The sequence below is a fragment of the Homarus americanus genome, unplaced genomic scaffold, assembly GCF_018991925.1.
Source record: "Homarus americanus isolate GMGI-L3 unplaced genomic scaffold, GMGI_Hamer_2.0 scaffold3349, whole genome shotgun sequence".
Classification (NCBI taxonomy): Eukaryota; Metazoa; Arthropoda; class Malacostraca; order Decapoda; family Nephropidae; genus Homarus; species Homarus americanus.
The window spans coordinates 3,582-14,966 of record NW_024711985.1 but is presented as its reverse complement, the minus strand read 5'-3'; the positions used below and the strand labels follow the sequence as shown (position 1 = coordinate 14,966).

General features: G+C 43.6%; 1 non-coding gene and 2 pseudogenes across 1 annotated transcript; 2 read left to right on the top strand and 1 right to left on the bottom strand.

The window, feature by feature from the left end:
- Nucleotides 1-3,651: 3,651 nt before the first annotated feature.
- Nucleotides 3,652-3,824, top strand: LOC121859118 (annotated as a pseudogene).
- Nucleotides 3,825-4,503: 679 nt separating this feature from the next.
- On the bottom strand, nucleotides 4,504-4,666 carry LOC121859113. The gene has a single exon (XR_006087608.1). It is a non-coding gene; the product is annotated as a U1 spliceosomal RNA (small nuclear RNA).
- A 4,783-nt stretch (nucleotides 4,667-9,449) lies between these two features.
- Nucleotides 9,450-9,569, top strand: LOC121859121 (annotated as a pseudogene).
- Nucleotides 9,570-11,385: the final 1,816 nt, after the last annotated feature.

Below are 11,385 nucleotides of genomic sequence, written 5' to 3'. Positions count from 1 at the left end.
CCTCCTAATATAAAACTGAACATTGTGGAAATACTTTATTTGGCATAGTAATGAGATCAATATAGCCCAGAATCATTTTATTGGAAAATTAACTAATAACCAAACTAGAAATTGATACAATTCCAAATTTTCTACAATTATATGCAATAAATATTTATACTTGAGGAAGCATTTTACAAATACTTCAGGAACTACTTCTCTGGGCGGAGCTTCATTTTTTCATGAAGGTTGGCATACACGGTTCATAAAGTAATTGTCTCAATCATTTAGGCACTATCATTTTTAGTGCAATTTATACTTTTCATAATGCAAGGGAAATTAGTTTTCCAGCTTCTATGTAAAAAATAAAATAACAAAAACAGCGGGTGTATTGTTGGTATCATAGTTAAAAAACATTGGCAACCGGCGTATCTCTTCATGGGGAAAGTACAGTGTAGGGTATGCGTCCTTCAGTCTGTCCCTCAAACATGCCAGTTTCTTCCTTCACTAACACTGGTCAATAATGTTCATAAAGAAAAAAGAAAGAAAGAATGAAAGAAAGAAATAACGAACAAAAGTGATTTTTTTTAAGATTAAGGAAAACTAAAAATTGTAAATGGTAATATAACAATGAAATGTAAAGAATAGTATAATAATTGGGAATATAATTACGGTTTTTGTTATTATAGATTACTAGTGTTGATGCATAAGGAGTTTGACTGTTTATCTGCAAACAGAACTCGAGATAAATTCTTGTTGCACCAATTTAAAACTAAAGTAAGGTTATTGTGTAATGTGCATTGCTTTGATTGCAACACAGCAATCGTCATCGCTAAGATCAAAGTGTAGTAAATACTTCCTTCTCTAGTCTGTCGTCTGGCGGTTCGGGAATGTGCTCCACGGTATTTAGGTCACAATCCTTTTCAACCATCATGTGTTGGAAGTGTTCCTCTATTCTCTCCTTGCTTATTTCACATCTTGCGCCGTTCCCATCGGCAATTAGCCGTATTGCTCGGCGACGGTTGTATTTGTACAGCCTCTGGATCTGTTTGCAATCATTGACATCGGTGATTTTCCTGCAAACACGACCAGGAAATCACCGATGTCAATGATTGCAAACAGATCCAGAGGCTGTACAAATACAACCGTCGCCGAGCAATACGGCTAATTGCCGATAGAACAGCGGCGCAAATTCAAAGATCTGACCCTTTCACAGAGAAGGAAGTATTTACAAAACTAGCAGCAGCAGAGAATTCGTCACCAGGTGAAGACAGAATATCATATGAGAACTGGAGAAAGGCTGACCCAAGCTGCCAAGTTATGGCAGCCATATTCAACGTGTGTCTCAGAGCCAAGAGAATACCAGACTCCTGGAAACGATACAGAACAATACTTGTCCCCAAAAAAGGGGGTAACCCAGAAGTCGTTTCAAATTGGAGGCCTATAACACTGAGCCGCACAATATACAAGGTGTACACGGGATGCCTCACAGCACGACTCAGATGGTGGCTCGTTGACAACAAGGTACTGTGCGCTGCACAAAAAGGATTCATGCCAAGTGATGGGGTGATAGAACACAACTACATACTTCAGCATCACATGGACAATGCACGACGGAACAATGGCGATACCTGCATAGCAGCACTCGACTTGACCAATGCATTTGGCTCAGTGTCACTGGACCTCATTAAAAGAGCGCTCAACCGTATAGGGGTGGGACGAGATTTTGAAACAGTAGCAGGAGACATCATCAGTGGCAAGACGACAATAATCCTAACAAAGGAAGGAGAAACAGAAGAGATACCAGTGCAATGCGGTGTGCAACAGGGGTGCCCAATAAGTGGTCTCCTGTTCAATATAGCGGTCGAACCACTGTTGCGGAAAATCGCGGCCGAAGGAATGATACTGAACCAACAACACAAGCACCCATGCTTAGCATATGCAGACGATATAACCATCATTACAAAACAGCAAGATAATCTACAGCAACTCCTCTGCATAGCAACAGAACAATGCAGTAGGATGGGACTGGACCTAAATCCTAGCAAAAGCTCATCATTGCACCTGTCTGGACGAAGACCTCGAGGAATGCGCCAGACACAGTTCTACGTTGGAGAAACGCCCATTCAATGGAAGAGCGATGGCGAAGCAACGCTACGACCAGTTGGGTTCCATCTCCTGCCAAACATCCAAACAGTAGAGGAACTAATGCAACTCGGGACCAAAATACTGACAAGCAAGCTAGCACCGTGGCAGAGAATAGATGCAGTCAAGACATTCATGTTCCCGGCAGGAGTGCATGCAATGAGGATTTTGCAACTGAGGAAAACAGACTGGGCACACCTGGACAACGAAATGACGACAATGCTTAAACACACGCTACATCTACCGTCAAGAGCGTCGAATGAGTAGCCTACTTGTACGGAAACAGTAAAGCTGGAGCGTGTGGTGTCCCACTCGCGGCAGAAGACTCTGACATTTTCCTGGTGGATACCGCATATAAATTACTCACGTCACCGGATCCTGACGTCAGGGAAATAGCCAGAGAAGAATGCCGGCGAGTGGCAACAATGACAACACGACAGGAGCCAAGCATGACCGACGCATGCATGTACTTAACACAGGGAGAGATGCAAACGCGAGGAGGAGACCACCAAACCATCTGGTCTAGAGCCAGGTGTGCCTCAGGCCGAATGGGGGTTTCCTGGATAGCAGAGGGAGGAGACAACATCAAGATAAAATGCACGGACTCCATCATTGAAGAAAAAGATAGAAGGAAGGTAGCCAAAACCATCCGGAGCCAGCGACGACAGATGAGAGATGAAGTTCTGCAGAATAAGCCTGACCAAGGGAAAGTGATGAAGCTCGTAGCACAAGAGAGAGCATCATCAGCATTTGTTCGAAATGGAGCGTATACAACCTTCGCAGACTGACGTTTCATACACCGAGCAAGACTGAACCTGCTCCCCGTCAATGGAGCGAAGCGAGGCCAGAATAGGGATCGGAGATGTCGTCGGTGCAATAGAGAAGAAACGCTCCCACATGTAGTAAACCACTGCATGATACACTCTCGAGCCATGCAAAAGCGACATAATGCCCTGGTGGATAGAGTACGAAAAGCCGCAGTAGGTCGACATTGGAAGATCATGTCGGCAAATGAACGAGTACCAGGAGCAGCAGACAATGGACGTCCAGACCTGGTGATTGAAAGGAACCGAGAAGTGATCCTGATCGACGTCACCTGCCCATTCGAGAATGGACAAGAGGCATTTAAAGAACCAAGACTGAGGAAAGAAGAAAGTATGCAGAACTAGCAGCAGAGATGAGAAGACAATACCAGCAGGTGAAGGTGGCTGCATTCATAGTGGGACCCCTGGGAGCATACGACCCGGAGAACGAGAAGCTGATGAAGAGACTGGCATCAAAGGGATACCTGCGCCTCTTCAGGAAAGTGTGTGTAAGTGATGCCATTCGCTGGTCGAGAATGATTTATATAGAACATACCTCAGGGGCTAGACAGTATGTAGGGTGAAATAAACCCAAAGTCAAGATAGAAGAAAGAATAGGTTCTAGTTAGTGGAATAGGAACACTATGTATAAAATGTAATAGATAGTCAGCCAATTGTCACAAATTACTGGAATACCCAAACTATTGTAAATAAAAAACAATGTATCATTCTTTTAAATAAAATCTGTTCTTATCAGCTTAATATCTGATACGATCCCCATGTGGGATCTTCGATATTAAACTGATTTTTGGATCATGGCGAAGTGCTAGGGGCTTGCTCCATCTTTGCCGCGGAACGGCCCGGTATTGCAGTATCTCCGGGATCGGTCCACTCCCCATGGGGAGAAATTAAAGCAAATATATTACATTTTATTTAAAGATGGCCATGGGCATATAATGTCTTATAATCGCTGTATATATGTCACGGTCAGACACAGGTGCGACTTCTTTCTGGGTTGCAAAAAAGCAGGATGTAATTGTCCGTTTATTCGGTCCTTGGTAGGTTACAATATGCGGAGTTACACATGCATGAGTATGATGTGACAAACATGGATAAGAGGTGTGTTAGGACCTGGCAAGGATAACGTTGGATATAACATTAGGATAAATTCAGGCTCATTTCACAACATGAGTACAGTTAATATTTTGAAGTTCTCTATTGTGTCATGAGGACATAACACTCCATTTTTCTGTCTCAATCAAAGTTTTTAATCTCAAAAAAATGTCTCTATAATATACTGGAAAAAAATTTAGATTAACACGTTTTCCTAACAGACTTTTAAAAACTTCTTTCAGTATTATGAGTTACTAGGCATCAATTGGAGAGTTTGAAAATCTTTTCATTCACACAAAATTGTCAAAATACAAATCATGTAAAAGTAGCGTAGAAAAAAATTCTTCGCTGACGCTTAAGCATAAATCAAGTACTATTTATTAACAGAGACCTTGTTAAGTGGTGCAAATACGCCGCTGCACCTTACTTTATATTTCGTTTAGAGTCCCTTATGATATGTATAAAGGGGATAGCGCGAACGCAGTCCCCCGCTAACAAAAATTGCACACCCGAGTTAACCACATTTGGGTTAATCGCAAGGGTCAGCATCACCGGAGTGCAATGGTGAGCCTCGCCCTGGGAAAACCGCCTTCGTGATCACGGTATCTCCTGTGCCAGGTAAGTATGCACGAACATGATCATCCTGAACCCTAACCTTACTTGACTGACCATCATTGCGCTGAACCTTCTTTTTTATGTTATTTTCCTCATTTTACAAACAAATAAAATGATTACTCTTTCTATAATTCGTAGTATGCTAAAATAAAAATTTCCAAATTAAAAATAAGAGCATGTGATGGAAATAAACAAGTTTGGCTTTATAAACTTTATTCATTTACAAACATACTGGGCTAGAAAATGTTAACTATTGATATTTATTTTCGCGTTTTTCTTGTGTCTAAATCAAGATGATTTCAAATTAGATCCAAAATAAAGTAATTAATAGTATCTCAACCACCATCTTTAGATTGATTTGCCAGGATAAGTTTGTTAAAGTATAGAGGTAAGCCAAGTTTTCTTCTATCTCAAATTGACCTTAAGTTTCTCCCTCTCACGATTAAGTCGTTTGGGGTATTACTTATAATATCAATTATGAGGAACTTGCTATCTAGTGAGGGCTATCCCTCCTAATATAAAACTGAACATTGTGGAACTACTTTCTTTGGCATAGTAACAAGATCAATATAGCCCAGTATCATTTTATTGGGAAATTGACTAATAACCAAACTAGAAATTGATACAATTCCAAATTTTCTTCAATTATATCCAAGAAATGTCTATACTTATGTAATCATTTTACAAATACTTCAGGAACTACTTTTCTTATCAGGAACGCCCTTGGACTGGGTTAATGAGACAAAATACCTGGGTGTGTATGTAATTCGCACACGTTGTCAGATCCCTGAAGTCCGCTATCTTCGAGACATATGTTTTCGGCGTCTCGCTCCCCTCTCTACCATGTGCAGGGGTTCCCTTGGTGCCAGCATCCCTGTACTTCTCACCATGTACAAGTCTTTTGTTCGTTCCTGTGTCGACTACGCCGCCCCTGCCCTCGTCAACATTAGTCGGACTGCTGTCAACCGTCTCGAAGTTATCCAGAGGAAAGCTGCTCGTATCATCCTTGGGGCTCCTCAGTGGACACGCTCTACTTCTCTATATAACGAACTTGGTCTTTCCCCCTTACAGGATCGTGTCCAGGAGTTTTACCTAAAAACTGCCGTTTCCATTCTACGGGATCCTAGGGGCAACTATGTCCAAACCAACTTGACTACTGCTGTTCGAGACCGACCTCCACCTAGAAGACAGTGGCGAGGGTCACTCATCCGAGCCCTTCAGGAACACGACCTCCTGCCTGATATTGTTGTCACCCCTGCTGTTGGTTCGTCTCCTTCTCCCTGGCTGGATTTTCAACCTGAAGTGATTGCCCTCGGTGGACCGCTCCCGAAATCCCAGGTGAACCCTGTTATTCTCTGCAAATACCACCTCTCCAGGATCGCTCACTGGTCCCCAGGTAGGGTCGTCCTCTACACTGATGGTTCTGTTGACCCCGCTACAGGTAGGGCCGGGGCTGGTGTCTACATCTCCCGTCCTCATGCCCCTGAGCCTATCAAACTGTCTCTCAGAGTTTCTGGCGGGGCATCCTCCACTCAGGCTGAACTAATAGCCCTCCTTGCTGCCCTTCTCGCTGAGGAAGAAGCAGATGGTTTCTGCCCCTTGCTTGTCTGCTGCGATTCCAGGTCTGCTCTCGACGGGATCGCATTTGGATCTGGGGAAAATAAGGACCTCATCCTCCGAATACGAGGGTTAACATCCACACTTCAGGATGAAGGCCGTCCTGTGACATTCCTATGGATACCTAGTCATGTCGGTATCTTTGGGAATGAGGCAGCAGATGACCTTGCCAAGACTGGCTGCAACAAGGCCACACCTGACTACGTTGTTCCTCGAACACTCTTACAGATTAGGACCCAAATCCGCCGCAAACAGAGAGAAGCTCGGGAAGCAGCCATCCCCCTGGACTCCCCGCCCACATGGTACGATGTCCTCCGTAAACTTCCTGACTTCTCGTACGTCTACGGGAAAGGGTTGCGGAAGGGGGACGTGATTGCTGCCCGTATCATCATTGGGTATGACTTTGCTTGGGAGATTGGTATCCCCACATCCCCTGAGCAACGCTCTTGTGCGTTATGCAGAAGACCCGACAGCCGCACCCTTATTCACTACCTCCTAAGATGTCCCCACACACAACGCTTTCGTGACGCCTGCTGGACCACCACTCCACGACCCCCTGACGGAGACACGATGATCCTCCCAATACTGGCCAGATATTTTGTAAATAATATTAATTATGTGTTAAAGGAACATCCTTCCTTCCTTAGGCTTTAGTAAGCCCCTTTATAATATTTATACTGTATATACTTTTCACACTTGCCAGATGATTCTGGTGTCATTGTACAGGGGTACCTAGTGACAGCACTAGGATCCCGCTTCCTCTATCAAGGAATAAACAATTGAAATTGAAAAAAATTGAAATACTTCAGGAACTACTTTTCTGGGCGGAGCTTCATTCTTTCATGAAGGTTGGCATACAAGGTTCATAAAGTAATCGTCTCACGCATTTAGGCACTTTCATTTTTAGTGCAATTTATATTTTTCGGAAATGTGTTTTCCAGTTACTATGTAAAAATAAAATAAAATAAAATAAAAACAGCGGGTTTGTTGGTGGTACCATAGTAAAAAAAACAGTGGCAACGGGCGTATCTCTACGTGGGGAAAGTACAGTAAATGTGTTCTTCAGTCTGCCCCTCAAACATGCCAGTTTCTTCCTTCACTAACACTGGTCAATAAGAGCTCCTAAACAAAGGAAGAAGGCATTAATGATAGTGATTAAGGAAAACTGAAAATTGTAAATGGTAACATAGCCATGAAGTGTAAAGAATAGTAAATTAATTGGTTACATAATTACGACTTTTGTTATTATAGATTTTAAATGTTGATGTATAAGGAATTCGAATGTTTATCTGCAAACAAAACTCGAGATAGATCCTTGTTGCACCAATTTACAGGTGAAGCGAAGTAAGAATATTACCTAATGTGCATTAATTTAATTGATGGCTATTAGAACATGCAGAGAAATAGAGGTAATAAACGACTATGAACGTAAATGGAAGATAAAAACCAATGTACAAAAGCTCCAAATAATTCACATCGCAAAAACAAAACCATTCCCTATTATTGTTAACAACCAACAAATACCATACGCTGCCAAGGGAAAAACATTAGGACTCAAGATATCCAGATGTGGAATAACACCCCACATTAACGAAAGATTAGCTAAGGCAAGATCACAACTTACTAAGCTCAAAAGATTCCGCCAATTGGAAACCAACACGCAATTGCACCTATACAAAGCACTGATCAGACCACACTTAGAATACCCCCCGATACCTCTGAACACAATCTCAAGAACCAATCAACTCAAATATCAAGCAGTGCAAAATATAGCCCTCAGAAGAGCGGCAAAACACCAACCACCATACACACAAACAGTACAAGACATACACACAGAACACGGCATAGACCCACTCAACATCAGAATACACACCCAAGCAAATGTAATATGGGAAAAAATCGAGCAAGAACAGGATCCCATACTAAACCAACTAATTGAGGAAAACAACAACACATCGCACGGATGGTGGCCTAGAAGCAGGAAGAATGATAACGAAGAACCAGAGCCTCTATATACAAAATAACAACAAAATAACAATAAGAAATAACAATAAAAATAACTAAAAGATGGGGATCATCCCTCCAGTGCCACAAGGACCTGGAGAGACCCCCCCTAACAAAATATGCCCTCAGGACACCTTAGAACAACCTAGCTTAGCTTGGCTGAGACCGGCCTTCCCTAACCCCAAGAACCTCTCAACGCAGCACAGTTACGGAAGACAAAAAACACGTCTCCGCAAGGTGGATAGCCCACCTGCTGTTAACCTTCTCCTCTACTTCCCACTTCTAAACTTTACCTTGTACTATACCCTTCTCCCACTCTCAGAGCCACTGCTCTCTTCTCTCCGTATAATCATCATCATCATCAGCTTTGGAATGTGACTACCCTCCCAGCTACACAAGGACCTGGGCGGGCTCACTAACTCCAAAAAAATAAAATAATAATAAATAAAAAAAATAAAAATAAAATATTAATAATATTAATAATAATAATGTGATTACCCTCCCAGCTATATCAGCCAGGAAGAAGTAATTGAACCACCTCCTGCCTCAATATACACATTTCAACATAAAACATTACTAGAGGAATAAAGATGAGAGTGACCAACCAGCTCCACTAAGAACCTGGCAGGCCTCTCCATACAGTGTACCTTTAGACTAACACAACTAACACTTAACTAACACCTCAAAAAAAAAATGTGACTACCCTCCCAGTTACACAAGGACCTGGGCGGGCTCACTAACTCCAACAATAACAAAAATAATAATAATAATCAGCATTATATAAATAAACCAATATTAATACAAAGGTCTGACGACCCAAGGGAGCAGAACAAAGACAAAACACCAATAAGAAAGATGAAGCGATCTGGTTGAGCCCAGATTCTTTCTACTCCTACTGTATTTCAGTTTCACCACTTTTCCCTCAACTCCTAATAATCTTCTTTCACCTCTTAACTAAAGACTTCGTATCGTATCGTATCGCTTTGGAATCGCTTTCTCGGCCTTTTGGCTAAGATCAAAGTGTAGTATATATTCTTATTTCTCTCTTTTGCTACTTCCATACTTAGTACTAGTTGCGGGACCTGCTTCTCGGCCTTTTGGCTAAGATCAAAGTGTAGTATATATTCTTATTTCTCTCTTTTGCTACTTCCATACTTAGTACTAGTTGCGGGACCTGCTTCTCGGCCTTTTGGCTAAGATCAAAGTGTAGTATCTGTTCTTATCAGCTTAATGGAGAGTACATAATCAGTGTTCTTTTTTACATAGAAGGAAGAGCACAGATTTGGACTTTCTGGGGGTGAAAGTAACAGAGTTACTCCTTTGTTGTTTTAGGTGGCGAGCAGGGAACCCGGTATTTCTCCATTGCTGTGGTTATTACTAATACCATGCAGTGAGAGGAAACATACCGGGGGGGCCTGCAAAGCCCCAAACCTGGTCCCACGGGACCCCACGTGGGTGCTTCTCACACGTGGCTATTCCCTCCTCTCTGTACTTCCTTATTTCGTACTGGCTGAGGGACCTGCACTAATAGAAGTGTATTCGTCCCAAAGTCCCTCCCCGGTAAACCATCACCTTGCGATCGAGTGGGTTTGTGATGGCGAAAGGGAGGTCGGTACACAACTCTCGGCCGATCCTCCAGGAATACCGTGATAGTGCGGGTACACCCTGGTAAGGGGGTTGTCATGTGTGTGTGGGTGTTCGTGTGGGTAAAGCAAGATGGACGACGAAGGGCCAAGGGGAAGAAACGAAGGAGATCGACAGCCGGAAAGAAGAAACCGAATGCTGACCATATGGTTCCCTGCACCACCATCCTTCAAATGCACAGAGAGGACGCAGGGATGCCCATGGGAATGTGCGTCATCGGGGTGGTCTGGCTGCAAGCAATCACTAGTCCGACATCTAAAGGAAGCCCACAACAAGAAAATCAACGAATATATGAACATGTGTGCAGGGTGCTATCTGGTACTGACTATCCGGCCAAGCAATCACACGTGCATCCTCAACAGGCAGATGAGGGAGGAGCAAAGGGTTCCCCATTTTCGTTTCCAGTGCGACGTGCAATACTGCCCCTACTCTGCCCCAACAAAGAGAGGATTGAATAACCACAAGGTAGCAACATATGTACGGCAGTGGAGGAGGAGAGACAACCAACGTCAGGCGGAGCAACGACAGGGGAACCAACAGGCTGAAGGCAATCCAGCAAGTGCCCAGCCCTCACAGGAAGTTGGGGATAATAGGGTTAACGAGCAGAGGGAGCAGCCACAGAATGACGAGCAACAGCAGCAAAGAGAAACACAAGGGCAACGAGAAAGGCACAGATGGACCCCTCCACCCAGGGATGGAGAAGTGGAAGGACCAGAGACACCACGCCCCGTCTCTGGGAGAAGTACACCAGTGTCACCGCTGAGCCAAGACGATCAAGAAACGCGACTGAGGTCGATAACGCCGAGCCAGCTGCTCCAAAATGAACCCTCACCAAGAGAGGAATCACAGCACCCAGGGGACCTGACACCCCTCTTGCACATGCCAAGAATGCCACTGTCACCTCTAAGCCCCGATGAACAACATGGTGGAGACAGTACCCAAACAGGGGAACAGATAATGCAAAGTCAAGAAACAAATGAAGGAAGCCAAAGTAATCTCAGTGAATCCCTTACACCACTATCGCAAAGTGAAGCAACGCAAACACTAAGTGGTGAAGGCAACATACAGGAGCAGATTGGCATAACGCCTGAACCAAATGAAGAGCGAGATGAAGCTGAGGAGACATGGATACTGGAGCCGTTTCTGGGCACAGTGTATGAGATCCAGCGGAACCCGGACTGGGCAAGATTTGAAGAAGTACCGATTGAGATCGAGGTAGCAATTCAAGCGGCAAACAGGATAAACATCTCTCAAGGACAGAACACGACCAGGAAAATCACCGATGTCAATGATTGCAAACAAATCCAGAGGCTGTACAAATACAACCGTCGTCGAGCAATACGGCTAATTGCCGAAGGGAACGGCGCAAGATGTGAAATAAGCAAGGAGAGAATAGAGGAACACTTCCAACACATGATGGTTGAAAAGGATTGTGACCTAAATACCGTGGAGCACATTCCCGAAC